Raw genomic sequence first — 27,150 nt, 5'->3', positions numbered from 1 at the left:
CTCACCTCTCCCATTGTGGAGCACAGGCTCCGGATGCGCAGGCTCAGCGGCCATGGCTCACGGGCCCAGTCTCTCCACGGCATGTGGGATCTTCCCAGACCGGGGCACGAACCCGTGTCCCCTGCATCGGCAGGCGGACCCTCAACCACTGCGCCACCAGGGAAGCCCTGGATCTATTTCTTGATTAGCTAAATAATCTATTGGTATGCACACACCATTTCTGCTACATTACAGAGATTATCTCTCCACTCCCCTATCTTATTTATAATTTCTGGAACTTTTTCAAACCTTTCATTATTCTGATGAACTTTAAAATTATTGTATACAATTAAAAAATAAAATATTCTGTTTTGGTCATAATTACTTATATTTAAATACTGATATATAGATTATTGTCAGTTTTAGAAAATAAATCTTCCTAGACAAGAATATTGTATTTTTGCTTTTATTTTCACATCTTGTTTTATATTCTTCAATCGCGGGCCTCTCACCTCTCCCATTGTGGAGCACAGGCTCCGGATGCGCAGGCTCAGCGGCCATGGCTCACGGGCCCAGTCTCTCCACGGCATGTGGGATCTTCCCAGACCGGGGCACGAACCCGTGTCCCCTGCATCGGCAGGCGGACCCTCAACCACTGCGCCACCAGGGAAGCCCTGGATCTATTTCTTGATTAGCTAAATAATCTATTGGTATGCACACACCATTTCTGCTACATTACAGAGATTATCTCTCCACTCCCCTATCTTATTTATAATTTCTGGAACTTTTTCAAACCTTTCATTATTCTGATGAACTTTAAAATTATTGTATACAATTAAAAAATAAAATATTCTGTTTTGGTCATAATTACTTATATTTAAATACTGATATATAGATTATTGTCAGTTTTAGAAAATAAATCTTCCTAGACAAGAATATTGTATTTTTGCTTTTATTTTCACATCTTGTTTTATATTCTTCAATATGGTGCTATAGCTTTCTTTTCCATCTTATATCTGGACATTTCATAATTTTGTTACTATCGTGAAAGAGCATTTTTCCCCCTTTATTTCCATGTGTTTATTGCTATGGAGGAACACTAGCTATTGATTTTTACACATTTATATCAGTATAGAATATATTTCAATATAGAATATACATTTTACAAAATTATCTCAAATGCTGATCTATACTCAGAATATTTGAGTAGACTTTTACAGCAGATATAAAACCTATTATAGATAAAATGAAATCATACTGTTCTCCATGTGCTTTATTTTATTGTCTGAAATTATACATTTAAGTCAATCATAAATAATTTTAATGGTAAGAATTACTCCTACCTAATGTTATTAAATTTAGTATTTTTATTTGAAATGAAATTTTTTGATTTTTTAAAATCAAAAGCTTTTATAAATTATTTCCCTCTATTTATATTTTCTTTTCTACTTTTTGACATTCATGGATATGACTAGTTGCCTTATTTTCTTTAATTTTGGGGGGAATAAACTAGTTAACCATTTTTTTACTATCAGATACTATTAAAATTCAAGGATAAACCCAAGTTCGTGGAGGTTTAGTATTATTAGTTATGTTACTCAATTTTTACATTTTATTTAGAGTAACTTACACTCCACATTTTTTGTGGAGTTTGTCCTATAGATCCCCATACTTTATTATAAATATTTACCTGTGATATTGTTATGCTACTTTTATAAATCATTTGGGAAGATTTCATCATTTTTTCTTTAGTTTAGAATTTTGAAATAATCGTATTACAGGACTTCCCTGGTGGCACAGTGGTTAAGAATCCTCCTGCCAATGCAGGGGACACAGGTTCGATCCCTGGTCTGGGGAGATCCCACATGCTGCGGAGCAGCTAAGCCGGTGCACCACAACTACTAAGCCTGCGCTCTAGAGCCTATGAGCCACAACTACTGAGCCTGTGAGCCACAACTACTGAAGCCCACACACCCTACAGCCCACACACCACAACGACTGAGCCCACGTGCTGCAGCTACTGAAGCCCGCATGCCTAGAACCCATGCTCTGCAACAAGAGAAGCCACCACAATGAGAAGCCCACATACCACAACGAAGAGTAGCCCTGCTCTCGGAATCTAAAGAAAGTCGGCGCAGCAACAAAGACCCAACGCAGCCAAAAAAAACAAACAAAAAAATGGTATTACATGTCTTTTAAGGAGCTGTGTGGGAATTCAACTACTAATAATGCCACTACAATGTCAAATATTTAATATTTCTAATACCACCTGGGACAACTGTTCTACCCAATGGAATTAATTTGAGTAAATTATGCTCTAAAATTTCAAGTTCTTCTAGATTATAGTGATATATGGACTGTGTAAATCTGAAAGAAACAAAAGGTCATTGATAATCATTAAGAATTATAAAATGTTTTGTATAACAAAAAAATTTAAATGTTCCAGTTTAAATGAAAATTTAAAGCAGTATGCTTCCAAAATCTTTCATGAATTAATATCTGCTGTAAATGTTTGTGCTATTCATAAGCTTGAACTTACCTCACCTTTAACTTATTTGATCAGAATCAGCAAAGTGGATCCCAGGTGATGGTTTTTCACATGCACTTTTTGAAACTCTTGTCCTATAAATAAAATAGCACTGTAAAAATTACTTACAATAAAATGAATTTTTATAATACTAAACCAGATGACATTTTTCATACTAATTTGGAAGCAAACACAAATACAAGGTTAACTCCCAATAAATATTTCAGTGTAAATCAACCTGAAAGACACTGATGTAATGTAGCTGCATTCAGCCACGATAAATAATAACCTAAGTGTTCATAATGTAGTGGTGTTCAGAATTTTATTTGTTATATTCAAGAATATGTTTCAACATTTTCAACTTTACCATTGCCCGGAGAAAGGCAAAACTCAATTTAATGGGTCTTCTTTTTTTCTTTTTTTTTAAATCTTTACATCTTCAATTGTAATAACCAAGTGTAAAAGTATATTTTCGAGGGACTGATGACTGAATAGAGGTAATAATTTTCAATTGTTGTTACAGAACAATGGTTGTTAACATTAATACCTGGGAATGCCCTTTCCAAGGTTAGCATGACTTTTTTGTTACTATACTTCCAAGTGAGAGTCTCAGAGCAGAGGCAATGGGGTACATCCAAACAGGCATAACGTAATACAATATAATACTTCTTAAGTAAGAAGCCGAGTGTGGCACGACTGATAATTGAATATGTTTTTCTAAGGAAACACCAAAGCCTCAAAAGCTGATTTGGTAACTAGGGCTACCATTGTCTCCCAATCAATATGAGCTAATATTCCCTAAATTCTCCAGACAGCCAGGAATCTGTTCTGTATGTCACACTTAGGATGAATTTCTAAGGGAGATATTTTTTTATGCATGAGTCACTGTCACCAGCAAAGCCCACTGACAATTAAAAATAGAATCTGGGCAATAAAACAAAGTCTAACTTTTTTCTTTTCCTTTGTGCTTTGTCTAGTTCTGCTTACTCATAGGGTGCCGCGTGCAAAGGCCTTGGACTCAGCACTTCAGATCAGAGTTCCTCTTGAGAAACGTCTAGGCAGACACCTCAGCTTGTGCAAGCTAAACGCTACACTGCAATTCAAGATGGTGGTGGCAGACTGAGCGCACTTGCTGCACCTGCGCTGTGATCTGGAGCCTTTACCAACACAGCTGTGCCAGCTGCCATGAGAATTCTACTCCCTCCCGACTGACAGATCCCTCTAGAGCAGCCCTGCTCACGTTGGCGAGAGTGTGGACTCTAGTGGGCGTGTTTGCACCTCTCCATTCTCTGATCATCGTTTTTCTTTGCGTCTAAACAGAACCCTGTCTTGTTCTATTGGCGCTAGCAACACCCGGCAGAGGGACCCTTGTTGGGGACTAACCTGGAAGTGTCCATAACATCACAAAATGGTAACTTTTTTCTAAAATGGAATTGTCAACAGAGGAATTTTCTTTTTTTCTGTTAAATCATTATCTTGCCATTTCTTTTTAAAAAATTTTTCATTCAACAAGCACTAATTTAGCAACAAATTTAATTCAGCTTTGAGCTAGGAGGTGTGGAATGCTCAAAGGTTTTTGGAATCATTTGTAAAGAAAACCTTTTAGATACACTTCAAAAGAAAAATATTCCAGTAAACTGAATATTGTCGATTAAGTCTATTTCACAATCTTGGTATCTGATTCTAGAAAATAATTGAAAATATTGATACCTACTATTATGATACCAATTCCAAATTTCTACATTAATATTATTGGATGAAGCATTATTTGTGGTGGAAAAAACTGCTTTTATTTACATCTTAGTCATTTCTATGTTCTAACTGGGAATGTGCTAAAGAGATTCTTCCACACTTTTTCTATAAGAGGGGTTTGGAGCAAAGAAAGGTATGTTTTCTTAGATGACTGCATAGTCATTATATTAGCAAGTAGCAAACCTTTGTGCAGTAGACATAGTGAAGATCCTATATTGCCATGGTATACACAGAAGGCCACTGTACATGTTGGAGAAGTGTGATACATAAGATAAATCTATCACCTTTACAATTTTCCATGGTGTATACTGTGCTTAACTACATCAGTGAATGAACTGGAAAGAAAAATGCTTTGTTAAAGTTTCTTTTTTCTCTGTTATTCAAAAAATAGACCCTAACAGGAGGTGCACTGACTATTTTCAAGTAATTATACCTAGTACTTTGATCATCTAAATATTTACTTCAAAAGAATCATTTATTACAATGCAAACTCCAGTAGCCCTCAGCTCTCAATACTACACACCAGACACAACTGATTGCCTACAGAGGAGGGCAGCTCAAGCGGGCCACACACTCTCTTCCTCTAACATTTTGTTACTTTATCTCGGGGAAAATCCTCAAAATTTCTCCTTTGGGTGGCTAACTTCTTCAGGCCCAGCAATAATCCTATTTTCTACTCAAGAGGATAATAGGAGAATAGAAAGTAGAAATAGAGGAGGGAGGGAAGATGGCGGAAGAGTAAGACGCGGAGATTACCTTCCTCCCCACAGATACATCAGAAATACATCTACATGTGGAACAACTCCTACAGAACACCTACTGAGCACTGGCAGAAGACCTCAGACCTCCCAAAAGTCAAGAAAATCCCCACGTACCTGGGTAGGGCAAAAGAAAAAAGAATAAACAGAGACAAAATGATAGGGACGAGACCTGCACCAGTGGGAGGGAGCTGTGAAGGAGGAAAGGTTTCCACACACCAGGAAGTCCCTTCACGGGCGGAGACTGCGGGTGGCCGAGGAGGGAGCTTCAAAGCCGTGGAGGAGAGCACAGCAACAGGGGTGCGGAGGGCAAAGCAGAGAGATTCCTGCACAGAGGATCGGTGCCGACCGGCACTCACAAGCCTGAGAGGCTTGTCTGTTCACCCGCTGGGGTGGACGGGGCTGGGAGCTGAGGCTCGGGCTTTGGTCGGAGCGCAGGGAAAGGACTGGGGTTGGGGTCGTGAACACAGCCTGCAGGGGGTTAGTGCACCACGGCTAGCTGGGAGGGAGTCCGGGGAAAAGTCTGGACCTGCCGAAGAGGCAAGAGACTTTTTCTTGCTTCTTTGTTTCCTGGTGCGCGAGGAGAGGGGATTAAGAACGCTGCTTAAAGGAGCTCCAGAGACGGGCGCAAGCCGTGGCTAAAAGCGCGGACCACAGAGACCGGGCATGAGACGCTAAGGCTGCTGCTGCCGCCACCAAGAAGACTGCGTGCAAGCACAGGTCACTATCCATACCCCCCTTCTGGGGAGCCTGTGCAGCCCGCCACTGCCAGGGTCCCGGGATCCAGGGACAACTTCCCCGGGAGAACGCACGGCGCGCCTCAGGCTGGTGCAATGTCACGCCGGCCTCTGCCGCCGCAGCATCGCCCCGCACTCCGTGCCCCTCCCTCCCCCCTGGACTGAGTGAGCCAGAGTCCCCGGAGCAGCTGCTCCTTTAACCCCGTCCTGTCTGAGCGAAGAACATACGCCCTCTGGTGATCTACACGCAGAGGCGGGGCCAAATCCAAAGATGAACCTCGGGAGCTGTGAGAAAAAAGAAGAGAAAAGGAAGTCTCTCCCAGCAGCCTCAGAAGCAGTGGATTAAAGCTCCACAATCAACTTGATGTACCCTGCATCTGTGGAACACCTGAATAGACAATGAATCATCCCAAATTGAGGAGGTGGACTTTGAGAGCAAGATTTATGATTTTTTCCCCTTTCCCTCTTTTTTGTGAGTGTGTATGTGTATGCTTCTGTGGGAGATTTTGTCTGTATAGCTTTGGTTCCACCATTTGTCCTAAGGTTCTACCTATCCAATTTTTTTTCTTAATAATTATTTTTTATTTTAATAACTTTAATATGTTTTATCTTACTTTATTTCATTTTACTTTACCTTCTTTCTTTCCTTTTTTCCTTCCTTCCTCTCTCCCTCCCTCCTTTCTTTCTTTCTTTCTACTTCTACTAATTCTTTCTTTCTACTTTTTCTCCCTTTTATTCTGAGCCGTGTGGATGAAAGGCTCTTGATGCTGCAACCAGGAGTCAGTGCTATGCCTCTGAGGTGGGAAAGCCAACTTCAGGACACTGGTCCACAAAAGACCGCCCAGCTCCACATAATATCAAACGGCAAAAATCTCCCAGACATCTCCATCTCAACACCAGCACCCAGCTTCAATCAATGACCAGCAAGCTACAGCGCTGGACACCCTATGCCAAACAACTAGCAAGACAGGAACACAACCCCACCCATTAGCAGAGAGGCTGCCTAAAATCATAATTAAGTCCACCGACACCACAAAACACACCACCAGACGTGGACCTGCCCACAAGAAAGACAAGATCCAGTCTCATCCACCAGAACACGGGCAAGAGTCCCCTCCACCAGGAAGCCTACACAACCCACCGAACCAACGTTAGCCACTGGGGACATACACCAAAAACAACGGGGACTACGAACCTGCAGTCTGCAAAAAGGAGACCCCCAAACACAGTAATATAAGCAAAATGAGAAGACAGAAAAACACACAGCAGATAAAGGAGCAAGATAAAAACCCACCAGACCTAACAAATGAAGAGGAAATAGGCAGTCTACCTGAAAAAGAATTCAGAATAATGATAGTAAAGATGATCCAAAATCTTGGAAATAGAATAGAGAAAATGCAAGAAACATTTAACAAGGACCTAGAAGAACTAAAGAAGAAACAAGCAACGATGAACAACACAATAAATGAAATTAAAAATACTCTAGATGGGATCAATAGCAGAATAACTGAGGCAGAAGAATGGATAAGTGACCTGGAAGATAAAATAGTGGAAATAACTACTGCAGAGCAGAATAAAGAAAAAAGAATGAAAAGAACTGACGACAGTCTCAGAGACTTTTGGAACAACATTAAACACACCAATATTCGAATTATAGGGGTTCCAGAAGAAGAAGAGAAAAAGAAAGGGACTGAGAAAATATTTGAAGAGATTATAGTTGAAAACTTCCCTAATATGGGAAAGGAAATCGTTAATCAAGTCCAGGAAGCACAGAGAGTCCCATACAGGATAAATTCAAGGAGAAATACGCCAAGACACATATTAATCAAACTGTCAAAAACTAAATACAAAGAAAGCATATTAAAAGCAGCAAGGGAAAAACAACAAATAACACACAAGGGAATCCCCATAAGGTTAACAGCTGATCTCTCAGCAGAAACTCTACAAGCCAGAAGGGAGTGGCAGGACATACTGAAAGTGATGAAGGAGAAAACCTGCAACCAAAATTACTCTACCCAGCAAGGATCTCATTCAGATTTGATGGAGAAATTAAATCCTTTACAAACAAGCAAAAGCTAAGAGAGTTCAGCACCACCAAACCAGCTTTACAACAAATGCTAAAGGAACTTCTCTAGGCAAGAAATACAAGAGAAGGAAAAGACCGACAATAACGAACCCAAAACAATTAAGAAAATGGGAATAGGAACATACATATCGATAATTACCTTAAATGTAAATGGACTAAATGCTCCCACCAAAAGACACAGACTGGCTGAATGGATACAAAAACAAGACCCATATATATGTGGTCTACAAGAGACCTCTTCAGACCTAGAGACACATACAGACTGAAAGTAAGGGGATGGAAAAAGATATTCCATGCAAATGGAAACCAAAAGAAAGCTGGAGTAGCAATTCTCATATCAGACAAAATAGACTTTAAAATAAGGACTATCAGAAGAGACAAAGAAGGACACTACATAATGATTAAGGGATCGATCCAAGAAGAAGATATAACAATTGTAAATATTTATGCACCCAACATTAGGAGCACCTCAGTACATAAGGCAAATACTAACAGCCATAAAAGGTGAAATCGACAGTAACATATTCATAGTAGGGGACTTAACATCCCACCTCAACCAATGGACAGATCATCCAAAATGAAAATAACTAAGGAAACACAAGCTTTAAATGATACATTAAACAAGATGGACTTAATTGATATTTATAGGACATTCCATCCAAAAACAACAGAATACACATTTTTCTCAAGTGCTCATGGAATATTCTCCAGGACAGATCATACCTTGGGTCACAAATCAAGCCTTGGTAAATTTAAGGAAATTGAAATTGTATCAAGTATCTTTTCATACCACAATGCTATGAGACAAGATATCAATTACAGGAAAAGATTTGTAAAAAATACAAACACATGGAGGCTAAACAATACACTACTTAATAACGAGGTGATCATTGAAGCAATCAAAGAGGAAAGCAAAATATGCATAGAAACAAATGACAATGGAGACATTATGACCCAAAACTTGTGGGATGCAGCAAAAGCAGTTCTAAGAGGGAAGTTTATAGCAATACAATCCTACCTTAAGAAACAGGAAACATCTCAAATAAACAAGCTAACCTTGCATCTAAAGCAACTAGAGAAAGAAGACAAAAAAACCCCCAGAGTTAGCAGAAGGAAAGAAATCATAAAAATCAGATCAGAAATAAATGAAAAAGAAATGAAGGAAACGATAGCAAAGATCAATAAAACTCAAAGCTGGTTCTTTGAGAAGATAAACAAAATTGATAAACCATTAGCCAGACTCATCAAAAAAAAGGGAGAAGACTCAAATCAATAGAATTAGAAATGAAAAAGGAGAAGTAACAACTGACGCTGCAGAAATACAAAAGATCACGAGAGACTACTACAAGCAACTCTATGCCAATAAAATGGACAACTTGGAAGCAATGGACAAATTCTTAGAAATACACAACCTGCCGAGACTGAACCAGGAAGAAATAGAAAATATGAACAGACCAATCACAAGCACTGAAATTGAAACTGTGATTAAAAATCTTCCAACAAACAAAAGACCAGGACCAGATGGCTTCACAGGCGAATTCTCTCAAATATTTAGAAAAGAGCTAACACCTATCCTTCTCAAACTCTTCCAAAATATAGCAGAGGGAGGAACACTCCCAAACTCATTCTACGAGGTCAACAACACCCTGATACCAAAACCAGGCAAACATGTCACAAAGAAAGAAAACTACAGGCCAATATCACTGATGAACATAGATGTAAAAATCCTCAACAAAATACTAGCCAACAGAATCCAACAGCACATTAAAAGGATCATTCACTATGATCAAGTGGGGTTTATTCCAGGAATGCAAGGATTCTTCAATATGCGCAAATCAATCAACCTGATACACCATATTAACAAATTTAAGGAGAAAAACCATATGATCATCTCATTAGATGCAGAGAAAGCTTTTGACAAAATTCAACACCAATTTATGATAAAAACCCTGCAGAAAGTAGGCATAGAGGGAACTTTCCTCAACATAATAAAGGTCATATATGACAAACCCACAGCCAACATCGTCCTCAATGGTGAAAAACTGAAAGCATTTCCACTAAGATCTGGAACAAGACAAGGTTTCCCACTCTCACCACTCTTATTCAACATAGTTTTGGAAGTTTTAGCCACAGCATTCAGAGAAGAAAAGGAAATAAAAGGAATCCAAATCAGAAAAGAAGAACTAAAGCTGTCACTGTTTGCAGAGTACATGATAATATAGAGAGAGAATCCTAAAGATGCTACCAGAAAACTACTAGAGCTAATCAATGAATGTGGTAAAGTAGCAGGATACAAAATTAATGCACAGAAATCTCTGGCATTCCTATACACTAATGATGAAAAATCTGAAAGTGAAATCAAGAAAACACTACAATTTACCATTGCAGCAAAAAGAATAAAACATCTAGGAATAAACCTACCTAAGGAGACAAAATACCAATATGCAGAAAATTATAAGACACTGATGAAAGAAATTAAAGATGATACAAATAGATGGATAGATATACCATGTTCTTTGATTGGAAGAATCAACATTGTGAAAATGACTCTAGTACCCAAAGCAATCTACAGATTCAATGCAATCCCCATCAAACTACCACTGGCATTTTTCACAGAACTAGAACAAAAATTTCACAATTTGTATGGAAATACAAAAGACCCCAAATACCCAAAGCAATCTTGAGAACGGAAAACGGAGCTGGAGGAATCAGGCTCCCTGACTTCAGGCTATACTACAAAGCTACAGTAATGAAGACAGTATGGTACTGGCACAATAACAGAAAGACAGATCAATGGAACAGGATAGAAAGCCCAGAGATAAACCCACACACATATGGTCACCTTATCTTTGATATAGGAGGCAGGAATGTACAGTGGAGAAAGGACAGCTTCTTCAATAAGTGGTGCTGGGAAAACTGGTCAGGTACATGTAAAAGTATGAGATTAGAAGACTCCCTAACACCATACACAAAAATAAGCTCAAAATGGATTAAAGATCTAAATGTAAGGCCAGAAACTATCAAATTCTTAGAGGGAAACATAGGCAGAACACTCTATGACATAAATCACAGCAAGATTCTTTTTGACCCACCTCCTAGAGAAATGGAAATAAAAACAAAAATAAACAAATGGGACCTAATGAAACTTCAAAGCTTTTGCACAGCAAAGGAAACCATAAACAAGGCCAAAAGACAACCCTCAGAATGGGAGAAAATATTTGCAAATGAAGCAACTGACAAAGGATTAATCTCCAACATTTATAAGCAGCTCATGCAGCTCAATAACAAAAAACAAAAAACCCAATCCAAAAATGGGCAGAAGACCTAAATAGACATTTCTCCAAAGAAGATATACAGACTGCCAACACATGAAAGAATGCTCAACATCATTAATCATTAGAGAAATGTAAATCAAAACTACAATGAGATATCATCTCATACCGGTCAGAACGGCCATCATGAAAAAATCTAGAAACAATAAATGCTGGAGAGGGTGTGGAGAAAAAGGAAAACTCTTGCACTGCTGGTGGGAATGTGAATTGGTACAGCCACTCTGGAGAACAGTATGGAGGTTCCTTAGAAAACTACAAATAGAATTACCCTATGACCCAGCATTCCCACTACTGGGCATATACCCTGAGAAAACCGTAATTCAAAAGAGTCATGTACCAAAATGTTCATTGCAGCTCTATTTACAATAGCCAGGACATGGAAGCAACCTAACTGTCCATAATTGGATGAATGGATAAAGAAGATGTGGCACATATATACAATGGAATATTACTCAGCCATAAAAAGAAACGAAATTGAGCTATTTGTAATGAGGTGGATAGACCTAGAGTCTGTCATACAGAGTGAAATAAGTCAGAAAGAGAAAGACAAATACCATATGCTAACACATATATATGGAATTTAAGAAAAAAAAATATCATGAAGAAACTAGGGGTAAGACAAGAGTAAAGACACAGACCTACTAGAGAATGACTTGAGGATATGGGGAGGGGGAAGGGTAAGCTGTGACAAAGCGAGAGAGAGGCATGGACATATATACACTACCAATCGTAAGGTAGATAGCTAGTGGGAAGCAGCCACATAGCACAGGGAGATCAGCTCGGTGCTTTGTGACTGCCTGGAGGGGTGGGATAGGGAGGGTGGGAGGGAGGGAGACGCTAGAGGGAAGAGATATGGGAACATATGTATATGTATAACTGATTCACTTTGTTATAAAGCAGAAGCTAACACACCATTGTAAAGCAATTATACTCCAATAAAGATGTAAAAAAAAAAAAGAAATAGAGGAGGGAGGAACAAAGAAGACAAAAAAGGTTGGGGAGGAAAAGAGTAGAAAGAGATGTCAGAAGATAGAATAAGAGAGAATGAAAATTAGGGCAAACATAGAAACGGAAAGAAACAAAAAAAGGAGACCTACTTATTGACCATTATATGTACAGTGTCACACCATAGTCCCTGGAGCAGAGAAGAGAGCAATGACATTTTTGAACTTTCGCTCCAGTCCTTCCTGAGGTCCATTCTTCTACTGATACTTAGTTTCTGCAAGCACCAAAGCAAGTCAATCAGTTTCTGTTGTTCTAGCTTGAAGTTCTAACACATGCCTACCCAGGTGCATGCCTACACAAACTTCTTGTCACAGAGAAAGGAGCAGAAAGATGTATTTAGACAATCTTATTATCTGATCGGCATTCTTATGTAAAAACCACTTAATTAAAATGAAATTTGAACAATATTATATCCTCTTTGATGTCTACATATATTCAAACGTTGTACTCTTACTGTAGCCCTTGAGTGTCTTTAAAAACAGTAATTTCATTCAAAGTAAAACATGTTCACATGATATAAAGTTCACTGAAATAAGCAGAACAGTCATGCTAAAAGAACAGTTTTTATTTGTTATAAATTGATCATAAAATCTTTGGGCAAAATTAGATGAGTGTTTCCTAAGCTGTTCAGAAAACATTATTTTCAGGAAATGTTAATAGATACCATTATAATTACCTATTATAATGTTAACAGTTGTAGATATCAGTGTATGACCTGTGGAAAACATTATTTATTAAATCCCCATTGTGGAGATTTAAATGTAACTTATTTATCCATTAAGCCAAAAGCTTAATTTATTCTATGTAAGTTGTGTGCCCATAGAAATTCTTACTAATAATACCATAGTCTACAATGGCAAAGTCTATAATCCTTTGAATTATAAGGAAAAGATGTTTAAATATTGGACTGTAATTATCTCTTTTATATTTTATTTTATGAAGGCTTTAGTTGCCTTGAGATGGTTGAAGAACTGTTTCAACAAAATGTTTTTATTTAGTAAAATATTTTTTTTGTACTATAATTCATCATGATTTTGAACACTGACTTTATTAAACTTCATTGGCATCAAGCTATTTTAGAATAGAGATATTTATGTAGAATTTCAAAATTCTAAAAGGAAGTTATATAAATTGTTTTGCTGTTACTTTATAATATTGCCTGTTAACATTGACTTGAAAGATTCTGTTTCTATTACTACTTTAACCATACGTAGGTGCACCATATATCTGATTAGACGCTATAGCCTCAATTAAACTTAATGATTTTTCTCTGTAGCAAAGGATTGAGGGCAGTTTCTAAGTGAACAAGATTTCTATCAAATTTAATTACTTTCTCCAGTAGATGATATAGGTGAAATGGATACGACTACCCAACAAAGCAGGCTACTGATTTTATTGCCTAATAAAGATTGAGATGGAGATTTTTAAATAAGTATACATACATTTTAATTTAACACACCTAACCCAAGAATTTTAACTGCTGTTGTTGTGACCATATTATCTCATTTCTTCATTTTAGACTTCAGTGAAGTTTGTTTCATATATATATGGTTTAAGTTCTATTTTTGATACAGGTAGGATGGGATTGAAACTCAGTTGTGGTGCTATAAATCAAAGTTAATCCTGCTTGTTACTTGGATATGGCTATGATATGATAAGTATGATAAATGCCTGGAAAGTTTCTCTCTTCACTTGAGTTACCCACAGAAAAAAACATTGACAAAAGAAATTGAATTCCCATTTTTGAGCGTCCACAAGTGAAAAGGAAAGGAAATGAAGCCAATAAAGGGCACATGGTCGGCAAAGCACACTCCTACTGGGGGAACTTTGAGAGGGAACATGTACATTCAGTCATCTCACTAGAGGGAACCAAAGTATTCATATACCAAATAGTATCAGTCATTTGTTGAGACCTTCTCCTGGAGAGTATTAACTGCCCTTGGAAGTACAATGGAATGATCAGAGAAATCATCAAGCAAAGAGTTTCAAGTACTTAAAATTTAAAGTCTTTGGGTTGACATGCAGGGACACAGTCAGGGTCAAGGGAATATGGAGAGTGTCTTCTCTTGTTACTGACGGGGAGGTCTCTTCTCTGAACAGTACAGTATTCAGTCAGGCTCTCATACAAGGTAGTCCCAAAGTAGAGGCTCAGTGCAATCAAATCTTATCAAAAATTTTTACTGGACATCTATTGCCAGTGTCACTCTGTTGATCTTATTTATATTTTTAACTGAGTTAGACTGCAGAAAGATAAAAGAGAGTAAGTAGTATATATAAGCCGCATAGCATAAGGAGATCAGCTCGGTGCTTTGTGACCACCTAGAGGGGTAGGATAGGGAGGGTGGGAGGGAGGGAGATGCAAGAGGGAAGAGATATGGGGACATATGTATATGTATAACTGATTCACTTTGTTATAAAGCAGAAACTGACACACCATTGTAATGCAATTATACTCTAATAAAGATGTTAAAAAAATCATTAAAAAAAAGAGAGTAAGTAGTCTGATGAGGAAGGTGATAAAGTTTATAGTACTAGATTGTAAAGAACTGTGTATGAAAATATAAATCTTTTATGTCTTTTGGCACATGCTAACCTGTTTCCTGTAATTTTCTCAATTATTGCTCTAATTTCTTCTATCAGCAGATTTTCAGTTAAATATTTCAAAACATTCGACTGATGACTGTCTTTAAACTTATATTGACCTCTCTATCTGTCCACATTTTCTAGGCTGTAATTCCCTCTGCTATAACCACTTCTGTAGTCCCAGGTTGCAGAAATAATGAATGGTTAAAAACTCAGTTATTAATTGAGAGTTCCTTTCTGCTATATGAAGCTGAGTTGATATTTATAGAGGTATGAGAGATCTGAGTGTGATGATTTATAATGATACCAGGTACTAGGACACCAAATTGAGGCAGTCTAATTAGATTTTAAATTTAGGATTGGAGAGAAGGAAACAGAATCTCCTATATAGTATAAATGGTAGTAGACAGTGAGATTATTTTCAAAGGGCAATTTAGCAACATCACTCAAAACCATTGGCTCACCTATTCTACTGGTAGCAATTCAGCTTAATGATGTATATGCATATGTCCACGAAGATGTACTTTGAAATATGTTTCTTGCAATATAGTTTGTATAGCTAAAACAAATCTGGAAACAATTTAAATCAATGATAGAATACGTAAAACATGATGTATCTATACAATAAAATACTACACAAGTTTTAAAGGGAATGACTTAAATATTTAAAGCCTAATAAATGTCCAAACTGCATTTATAGTTGACCCTTGAACAACTCAGGAGTAGGGGTACCAACCCTCAAATCAGTCATAATCTGCATATAACTTTACAGTCGGCCCTCTGTATCAACAGTTCTGCATCCAAAGATTGAACCAGTGGAAGCTCCTGTGGTACTGTAGTATATATTTATTGAAAAGATCTGTTTATAAGTGAACCTGTGCCATTCAAACCTGTGTTGTTCAAGAGTCAACTGTACTGTTATGTGTAATAGATACATCGTAAAGTGTAAAATGTAACTGCATAAGAATATGTTTAGGTTATTTCTATTTGTGTAACTGTAAAAAGAGAGATAAAAACCTGCTCATATTTGAGTTGACCCAGAGTTAGGTGTAGAAGAATAGAGATTCCAACTATTTATTGTAACTTTTCACATTAACTTTTTGGTATCATGTTCATTTGTTACATTTATAATTTAAATGAAAGAAATTGAAATCTCAAACAATTATTCAGTTTTCATGAATTTCCATCCATGTCACTATGGGAGATACACACCAGACCAAGACAAGAATTTCAGGGTATCAAAGTGTTCATGTGTTTTGAAGGGGTAATTAAGACTCTCATGGTACTTTTATTTCACTACCAAATAAAAGGAATGCCATATGAATTATGAGAATATATAATAATTAGGTAAAAAGTAATGTTACTTTTGGAAATTTTCATTGGAATTAATTTAACCATGTAAATATTTAAATTTACAGCAAAATATGTACTATAAAACTGTAGATCCTAACTGTGATCTAAGGCTACTGTAACTAATTTAAATAGGACATGCAGCATCACTATGACTATGCATATTGAATTCTGGGGCAGCATTTTTTTTTTTTTAATAAAAAACCAGTTTCTACTTTTAAACTTCCATTATTTCCATGAACCTTTAAATTTTTCAATTACTAAAGGGATTTCCTTTTCCCTTGGATGCACACCATTCTCCTCCTGGATTATTAAAATGTCATGGGAAGGTCATTTATTTAGATTATGCTGTCTCATTTCACAAACCTAAATGTGGTTTGAGCAAATTCAATCTGCCTGTTTCCTGCTTGTGTATATCCAAAAACGCCCTCATTTTTGGGGTTGACATAATATACCAGTGAAATCAAATGCAGGGCCATTGTTATCCCCATTGTTCAGATCACAAATATTGCTAATAAAACATTTGTCATTATTTATGAAAAATTACAGAAAAAAATGTGAAATATTATTTTATATTATTTTCTTTCCATTAGAGACACACAGTATTATTGAATCCATACTGAGATGTTACACACTAAGCCTTAAATCTTACTCCAGTGACCTATATGATTGTGAAATCATGGCCCTTAGGGATTCATTGTGAAATTTATATAGCACCTGCTATTTCATGCTACAGAAATAATCTTATCTCATAAAAATAAGATTTGTTTGTTTCATTATTTATCTAAACTGTGAGATTTAAGAGGAGCATGTAACTAGATATTTTAAACTCAGGAAGAAAATTAAACAGATCAAATAGAAATACAAGTAATGAAAAATACATACAACTTCTTGAATAGATTTCTTGCATAAAAGTGTCAAGCAGTTTAAATTATATAAGAAGTAAATTTTGATAGCCCCAACTCAAACATTCTAACTGCTGGTAACATTGTGGTGTGTGTCTTGAATGTCTTTCCCATGTGTTTATGGATATAAATTTTTATAATATATACACAAAAAAACACATACACACAAAGAATCTTTTAATACTCATTGTTCTGCAACTCCTTTTTTTTCAATAAATGTTTAATTTTGTTTTTAATTTTCAAAATGGGCTCTATATCATTTTCTTTCTATTCTCCAGAGATGTTTGTACAATATGTGAACTCTGGGCTCCCAGCCTTAGAAGAGCATGGTCCAGTGAAGTGACATATGAGATTGTGCAGTTTTAACAAACTCTGTAGCAGATTCTTAAACATATTTAGTTTAAAAAAAACCCAAAAAACTATTTTCCTGCTGTTCAAATATATATGAATGATTTAAGAAAACTTTATATACTCACATAATATAAGCTAGAAAAATAGTCTATAAATATGTGTGTATATATAGTCTACATATATGTGACTTTTGAATACAACTATTTTTATATTTTTATTTTTATATATTTATATGTAAGTGACTAACATTGTTTCCTTCAAAACTGGGGACTAGTTCATTATCATAAATGCCATCTTTATCAAAACTAACTTCATAATTCTACATATTTTTTCAGTTTAAATCATCTATTGTTCATTCTTATACTATACCTTATACCTTATACTATACCTTTCTCTGTTACTAATGCACTTATTCTGCTAGTTCAATCTATCTTTCATTATTATCTTTTATCAATTTTTGATATTATTGTACTTTTCTTTCCATATGAGTTTGAAAAGATCATATCACTTAAGAAATTGTATTATTATTTCGATTGAGAGTGCAATGAATTTTTAAATTAAATTTGATTTATCTGACATAATTACTAGGTAGTCTTCCTATATACAGGTATGGATTTTAAAAACTTTATCTCTCCATAAGTAATTAATAATGAAGCTAAAAATCCATTAATTAATAATTATGTTTAATTTCATAAATATATTTACTCATAATCTGAAGTACCATAAATATAAACATTATAGTTTTAAAATATCAATAATTAATCATGTAAAAAATCAAACACTATCCATAAAATAGAATTTTTTAGTTTAGGAATATTTTCTGTCAGTAAGGAATTTTTGTTATTCAAAAATGTTTTTACTAGACACAGGCACACCAACACATATAACATAATTGGAGTTTAGTTTTCCTGAACTACAAAAGGATAATTTGTTAGCTTTATTGAAATATAACTGACAAATAAAATTGTAAGATAATTTTAAGTGCACATTGTAATGTTTTGATAAATACATACATTGTGAAAGCGTGTCTCTCATCTAGGTAATTACATATTTTTTATGTCATATATATATGTGTAAACATTTAAGTTCTACTTTCCTAGCAAATTTCAATTATACCATACAGTGTTATCAACTATATCACTATGCTAGACATTATATCCTCAAATCTTATTGGTCTGACACTAATAGTTTACACCCTTTATCAAACTCTTCCTATTTCCCCCACACACCAGCCCCTAGCAATGACTTTTCTACTTTCTGTTTCTAAGCGTTTGACTTTTTAAAAAAATTCCATATATAACTAATATGTAGTATTTATCTTTCTCTGGGTGACTTATTTTGCTTAGCATAATAGCCCTCAAGGTTCACCCACATTGTAGGAACTTGCCAAATTTGCTTCTTTCTCATGGCTGAATAAGATTTCTCAGTGCACAATGCTGCAATGAACATGGAAATGTACTCAGGTCTTTTATATCCTATTTTCATTCTCTTTGGATATATACCAGAAATGGAATAGCTGGATCATATGATAGTTCTATTTTTAATTTTTTGAGGAACCTACATACTGTTTCCTATAGTGGCAGCACCAATTTACAATCCCACCAACAGTATACAAATGTTCCCTTTCTCCACATTCTCACCAACACTTGTTATCTCTTGTATTTAGTTTGATGATAGCCATGCTAGCAAGTGTGAGGTCACTGCGGTTTCGATTTGCACTTCTTTAAAGATTACTGTAGTGATGTTGAGCATCTTTTCACGTACCTTTTGGCCATTTGTATGTCTTCTTTGGAAAACGTTTATTCAGTTTCTCTGCTCATGTTTTAATCGGATTGGTTGTTTTTTGGATTGCATGAGTTTTTGTATATTTTGGATATTAACCCCTAATCAGATATATGATTAGCAAATGTTTTCTCCATTCTGTAGGTTGCATTTTATTTAGTTGATGGTTTTCTTTGTTGTGCAGAAGCATTTTATTTTGATGTAGTCCTACTTGTTTTTGTTTTTTGTTTTTTTTTTGCTTTTGTTGTCTTTCCTTTTGGTGTAAAATCAACAACAAAAAAATCATTGCCAAGACCCCCTACATTTTCTTCCAGAAGCTTTACAGCTTCATGTCTTAAATTTGTGTCTTTAATCCATGTTGATTTTTGTGTATAGTGTGAAATAGGGGTCCAGTTTCATTCTTTTGCTTATGGCTGTTCAGTTTTCCCAACAACATTTATTTAAGAGACTTCTTTCATTTATTTAAGAGACTATTCAGAATAGTATACAGAATATACAATTCTGTATATTTTTGTTTCCTTTATTGTAAATTTATTGACCATATATTCATGGGTTTAATTCTGGGCTTTCTATTCTGTTCTACTCATCTAAGTGTCTGCTTTTATACAAATGCCATATTATTTTGATGATTATAGCTTTGTAACACATTTTGAAATCAGTAAGTGTGATCCCTCCAGCTTTGTTCTTCCTAGAGTTTGCTTTGGTTCTTCAGGGTCTACTGTGATTCCAAACAAATTTTAGGATTTCTTTTTCTATTTCTATTAAAAATGCCTTTGGAATTTTGATAGGAATTACACGGAATCTGTAGATCACTTTGGATAAGATGGACATTTTAACAATATTCATTCTTCCAATCTATGAGTACTGTTTATATTTCTGTTTAACTGTGTCTTCTTCAATTTATTTCATTAATGTTTTATAGCTTTTTGTGTATAGATCTTTCACTTCCTTGGTTAAATTTATTCCTAAATATTTTATTCTTTTTGATGCTACTGTAAATGAATTTTCTTCTTAATTTCTCTCTCTGATAGTTCACTGTTATTGGTTAGGATTGCAGTCAGCCCCATTTTGATGTAGGCAATATGGGGATTTTCTCCTTAGCCCAATGTGCAGGAATCACTCAGCTCGTTTCTGGATTTCTTTCAGGGGTAATTGCTCTAGGTATACCTGTAGATTTGATGTATCTGTGGTAGAAGGTGAGTTCAGGAGGTTCCTATGTCTCCATTTTGAAACAGAATTTCTCCAAAAGGGTTTATTTAAGAAGTATACATATTTTAAGTATAAATTTATTGTATGCAAGTGTCAAATAACACATAGAACTGCTGATATTGTAGAAAAAGTGAAACCAAGAGGATCCTGCAGGGCTTTCCTGGAGACAGAACACCCCTCCCCTACTCCCCCAATCCCTGTATCCCCTACCTGCCTCTTGCTCATAGAAGAAGCTTGGCACCTCTGACTCCATATTGTATCTGTCTCTTCTGCTGCTCTAATCTCTGAGTCATAAGCCTCTGCTTAGCCCTGCACATGGACATGTTAACCGCTAAAGAAATTTTGCTTACAACTTAAGATTTGAGCAAATGACTCCTTACTGGAAATTTGCCTCCCATGGGGAGATAAGGAAGTATGAACAAAAATAAGGATTGTCTTGTCAAGATTCATAGGAACATCATGATCAGACTCAAGTCAGTTGAAGTCAACTGACCAAGAACGAAGAGTTTTCACAACCTTCCTCAGACCCTTGCTGGTGCCCAGATAGCTACTGTTATCTATCACTTTCTGATCTTAACCCCCACCTGCTTCCCCCATCCCTAGCATAAAAGAGCTTGAATTCTACCCCAAATGAAGATGGTTCTTTAGGACATGAGTGTGCCATCTTCTTGGTTTACAGACTTTCCAAATAAAGTCACTTTTCCTTGCCACTACACTTTGTCTCTTGACGTATTACCCTGTCCTGGAAAACAGTATGAGCTTGGACTCGGTTACAAGAGATTTAAATTAAAATTTGCATTAGAAATTAGAATTATAAATTAGAAATTGTATATTATAAAAGGCAATCATTGAGGATTAACTTAATAAAAAAATAAACCCACTTAATATCCACACTGAAAATTAGAGGCTAAATTTGTATTGGATTACATGTACAAAATAACATCATGTTTTTGACAGGTTCCAACATGAAAAGAAAGTATTTTTATTTAAGAGAAAATATTATAGGCATACATAGCAATGATTACTAGAAAATGTTATATATTATTTATTTTCATAATTGAAAAATTAAGCCCAATAAATTATGACCATATATTATTCTTTTAGCAAGTAATTTTCCTGTGGGCATACCCATGCATTTTAGAAATCCTCATTTAATAGTTCAATTGATGTATTTTATACACTAGATATTATGATAATTAGTATAAATTTTAATAGGTTTCACATTTAGCTATCAGATGTCCATATGTAAAAATCTTGCTTTAGGTTGCTCAATATATTATTATTATTATTATTATTTTTTTTTTTTTCTTGGCTGCCTGGCATGAGGGATCCTAGTTCACTGACCAGGGATCAAACCTGCGTCCCCTGCATTGGAAGCACAGAGTCTTTACCACTGGACCGCCAGGGAAGTCCATGCTCAATATATTATTTTAAATTGTCAGAAACACTTGATGTGCCTATTTCCACCCACTTTGCATGACAAGTATTGAAGAATATGTTTGTTGAAGTGGTTTCCAATAATGAGGAAAATAAGTTATGCTATATGAAGCCTTTTTTTTTTTTTTTTTTTTTTTTTTTTTTTTTTTGTCTTGGTAGAGAGCCTTATATTTACCCCTGTTAATGTGTGACTTATTAAAGTCACCTTATCATCAAACTGAAAAGATGGGGCAGGACCCCATGCCCCCTGCATCGGCAGGCGGACTCTCAACCACTGTGCCACCAGGGAAGCCCCTATATGAAGCCTTTTGTATTGCAAGTTTAATTTGTTTTATACATGTTTCTTTTTCTGTGACAAAATTTTATTTTTTCAGCATATACAGACATTCCCTGATTTACAATGCTTTGTCTTATGATTTTTCATCCTTACAATGGTCTGAAAGCAATGTGCATTACACAGAAACCATACTTTGAATTTTGAATATTGATCTTTTCCTGGGCTAGCAATATGTACTACAATACTCTCTTTTGATGCTTTCGTCAACGTGAAAGTGAGTCACAGCTCCCACCCAGCCATGTGATCACAGGGTAAACAGCTGATATACCTACAATCATTCTATTTTTCACTTTCAGTACAGTATTCGATAAGTTACATGAGATATTCAACACTTTATTATAAAATAGGCTTTGTGTTAGGTAATTTTGCCCAGCTGTAGTCAACTGTAAATGTTCTGAGCATGTTTAAGGTAGGCTGGCTAAGCTATAATGTACAGCAGATTAGGTGTATCAAATGCATTTTCAACTTATGATACTTTCAATGTACGATGGGCTTATCAGTTATATCTTGATAAACCCATCATACGCTGAGGAAAATTCGTGTGTTAAAACAAATAGAATTTGAACTTTAAAAACCTTTGCCATACTATTCCTTTATGTCATATTTAAAAACAAACTTAGGGGCTTCCCTGGTGGCGCAGTGGTTGAGAGTCTGCCTGCCGATGCAGGGGACATGGGTTCGTGCCCCGGTCCGGGAAGATCCCACATGCCACAGAGTGGCTGGGCCCGTGAGCTATGGCCGCTGAGCCTGTGCGTCCGGAGCCTGTGCTCTGCAATGGGAGAGGCCACAACAGTGAGAGGCCCACGTACCACACACACACAAAAAAACAAACTTTATCAGAGCACTCTTGACATCTGTGTACAATGGAGCATAATACAAAGTCAGAAGTAATTAAAAAGGTTTTCCAATTTGACAAAAGAGATAAGGAATACCACTCTTAACACAACTGTTGTGAAAACATTTGTAATTTGTTTATAGTGAACCACTTATCATCTTAGTCCCTGATTCTGTTATCCATTTGCAGGTTAAATGTCGTAATCAAAGTTGTCAGATCCACTTAGTGATCCATAAATTAAAGTTGACCTTCCAATTTAAATCTTTTCAAGTTAATGTAGATTATAATTAGTGTGTGAAAAAAGCATTATTTAAATGTACAATAAGTATCAAAATATTTACTGCCAAATTCAGATTTATTTAAGGCACCAGAGAGATAAAGCATACTTTCCTTAGATTTCCTTATTTTTAATATAGTAAAGAAAATAAAAAGAAAGAAGGATCTTTTTAGAATTTATCTTTCCATTCAAGAGAATATGTAGTATTTGTAAGGTGCTTAAATTGTTCCAACCTGCCAACTAACAGGCAGTGCCAAACTAATCAGGTAGTGGGAATTCAAATATTGTCAAGAGACATAGACCTACTCAATACAGAAAATATTTTTGGAGAATAATAAGCTATGTGAGCCAACAAAAAAAAAAAAAGAAAGAACTTTTTGGTGATGGCCATTCTGACCAGTGTGAGGTGATACCTCATTTCAGTTTTGATTTGCATTTCTCTAATAATTAGCAATGTAGAGTGTATTTTCACGTGCCTTTTGGCCATCTGTAGGTCTTCTATGGAGAAATGCCTATTTAGATCTTCTGAGCATTTTTTATTGTGTTGCTTGCTTTTTTTAATATTGAGCTATTTGTATGTTTTGGAGATTAATCTCTTGTAGGTAGCAGATTTGGCAAATATTTTCTCCCATTCTGCAGGTGGTTTTTTTGTTTTGTTTATGGTTTCCTTTGCTGTGCAAAAGCTTTTAAGTTTAATTAGGTCCCATTTGTTTATTTTTGTTTTTACTTCCATTACTCTAGGAGATGGATCCAAAAATATATTGCTGTGATTTATGTCAGAGTGTTTTGCCTATGCTTTCCTCTAGGAGTTTTATAGTATCTGGTCTTATATTTATGTCTTTAATCCATTTTGAGTTTATTTTTTGTATGGTGTTAGAGAATGTTCTAATTCATTCTTTTACAGGTCACTGTTCAGTTTTCCCAGCACCACTTATTGAAGAGACTGTCCTTTCTCCATTGTATAATCGTGCCTCTTTTGCCATAGATTAATTGCCCATATGTACATAGGTTTATTTCTGGGTTTTATATCCTGTTCCATTGATCTATATTTTTGTTTTGTGCCAGTACCATATTGTCTTGATTACTGCAGCTTTGTAGTATAGTTTAAACTCAGGCAGCCTGACTCCTCCAGCTCCATGTTTCTTTTTTAAGATCGCTTTGGCTATTCAGGGTGTTTTGTGTTTCCACAGCTGGAAAAGAAACATAATTTGGAAAGATATATGCACTGCAATGTTCATTGCAGCACTATTTACATTAGCCAAGACAGGGAATCAACCTAAATGTCCATCAACAGATGAAAGGATAAAGAAGATGTAGTATATTTATACAATGGAATATTACTCAGCCATAAAAAAGAATGAAATAATGCCATTTGCAGCAATATGGATGCAACTAGAGATTATCATACTAAGTGAAGTAATTAGCCAGACAAAGATAAATATAATATGATATTGTTTATATGTGGAATCTAAAAGAAAATGATACAAATGAACTTATATACAAAACAGAAATAGACCCACAGACAAAGAAAACAAATTTTTAGTCACCTAAGGGGAAAGGTGGGGGAGGGATAAATTAGGAGTTTGGGGTTAACGTATACACAACACTATATATAAAATAGATAACCAACAAGGACCTACTGTATAGCACAGGAAACTATACTCAATATTTTGTAATAACCTATAAGGGAAAAGAATGAATATATATATATATGTGTATATATATATATATATATATATATATATATACACATATATATATATATACACACACACACACACACACACACACACACACACACATATATATATATATATATATATATATATCTGAATCACTTTGCTGTACATCTGAAGCTAACACAACATTGTAAATCAACTATACTTCAATAAAAAAAAAAAAGAAATGGTTTAAAAAAGAATGGTGTTAGAAAGAGAGAGAGAAAGGAAACACCTTTGCTTCGAGAGCTGTCTCTGAAACTTATCAGTTGGAAGGTGAAAAGTCTTTATTTTTTGGAGGAGGAGTTGATGCTTATTCCAAAGCAGTAAAACAAAGCATGTAATACCCTGACTGGTCAAAAAATTGTTCCAGATGGCAGTGAAGCAGTGGTGGTAAGTAGGTAAGATGGATAAGATGGTAAGAAAAAGGCAGGAGAGAAGAGGTATGGTACATGGTGAAAAAATCCATGTCCCCACCACACTATGTGGTTTTATAAAGTCTAAGAGCATTGATAATTACTATTCTAAAGCACTTCCTCCTAGAGTGAATAATTTTCTTTCTAAGTATTTGTAGATCCTTATTGCTAAAAGATAATAAAGGTAATTCATCTTCCTGGTGAAGTCCATTATAACCTTTAAAAACTTTCCATCTTTACGTTTCCTTAAGTTAACATGAGGTAAAAGAAGCTAACTTATTTGATTGCCAACTACACATAAGTCTTTGAAGCTTTCAGATGCTATGTCATTCCCTTGTTCCTGAAGCAAATATTCATCTTTTTATTTTTCTGGTGAGGAAACTTATCAGAGGTTAAGTCCCAAACATCATACTTGTTTTTTTAACTTACCCAAATGCAATTATACCTAACTCAGTACTCTTACTAATGGCATAAAAATAATATTTAAAGGTACTTTTAATTGTTTTCCTCTGACAGCTCAGGCTTTTTTAGTATTCATATTGATAGTATTCTTATACATTTGTGTACATTTTAATTCATTCCATATTTAATTTCAACAAACATTTGTATATATATAATACATAACTATATATACAGATATATATTATGAATATAACATATTTCATGCATGCCTCAGATTCAGACCAAGAGACTCTTATAACGGAATTCTCTTCTGTCAGTTTGAAAGGATAATTTTACATACTAAATTGTGTTATTTTCCTAGCCAAATTTAATTAGGTAAAATTCAATATAATGTTATTTTAAGTGGCATGCTGCATTAATTCAACAATATTAAAATGAATAACACTAATTATGATGAAACCTTTAGTTTTCAAATGCTTTCAGGGCAGGGTTATTATTTCCAGCTTACAAACGAGGTAAGACAAGCTCAGAGGTTAAGTGGTTAAATTACATAAGTTCAAAGAAAATTTCAGACCCAAGAGGCCAAACTGCTAGCTAATTCTCTTGCTCTACTATTTCCCAATTCAAAAGCCATTTTGGAAGGAATATATTACATAATACTTAGTACAGGTACATTTATTTTTGGCTGACTCTGAAGTATTTTGTTCAGAATGATCACTTTAGGGAGCAGGTCTTCAGCATATGTCAACATAAAAGACGATTGTGACATAAATAATTATGATAGATTGTCTACGTATTTGATCTTTGAATTGATGTTTCAAACAAACTCATCTTGCTGCTATTATATTTAGGGAATTGTTTAAATTGCTTGCAGTATGAGCTAGCTATTTGTAATCTGCTGTCTTCCTAGGTGTTGATAAAGATAAATCACTATACCATTTTATGTGCTTTTCTTTCTACCCCAACCTTACTCCTCTGTTGCACACCAAACACATCACAGTCCTGCCATTATTAGTAATAATCAGGTTTAGGAGACTTTAATTCACTTTCCATTATGTTACAGTTCATCAAAAATTTGTATATTGATGAGTATTATTTATTCTCCTTGAACTTTTACAATCATTTATAACCCCAAAATTTTGTTTCCTAAATTTATTCCATATCTTCGTTTTTCTCAGATATGGATCCTCTGTCACCTTTCTATGTTTTAAAACATGATAGTATTTGCACATTTTGGTAGTATTTATGATGTTGCAATAAGCACTTCAATGAACACTTCCCCACATTTAATTTGCTTTCTTTCTAAGTCATTGATAATCTAGATGCACACTTTATTCTTCATTACTACACCCACTAACCTGTAGTGGATATT

Source organism: Lipotes vexillifer, unplaced genomic scaffold (genome assembly GCF_000442215.2).
Source record: "Lipotes vexillifer unplaced genomic scaffold, Lipotes_vexillifer_v1.1 scaffold190, whole genome shotgun sequence".
Lineage (NCBI taxonomy): Eukaryota > Metazoa > Chordata > Mammalia > Artiodactyla > Lipotidae > Lipotes > Lipotes vexillifer.
The sequence above is the reverse complement of the archived record's forward strand: the minus strand, read 5'-3'. Positions refer to the sequence as shown.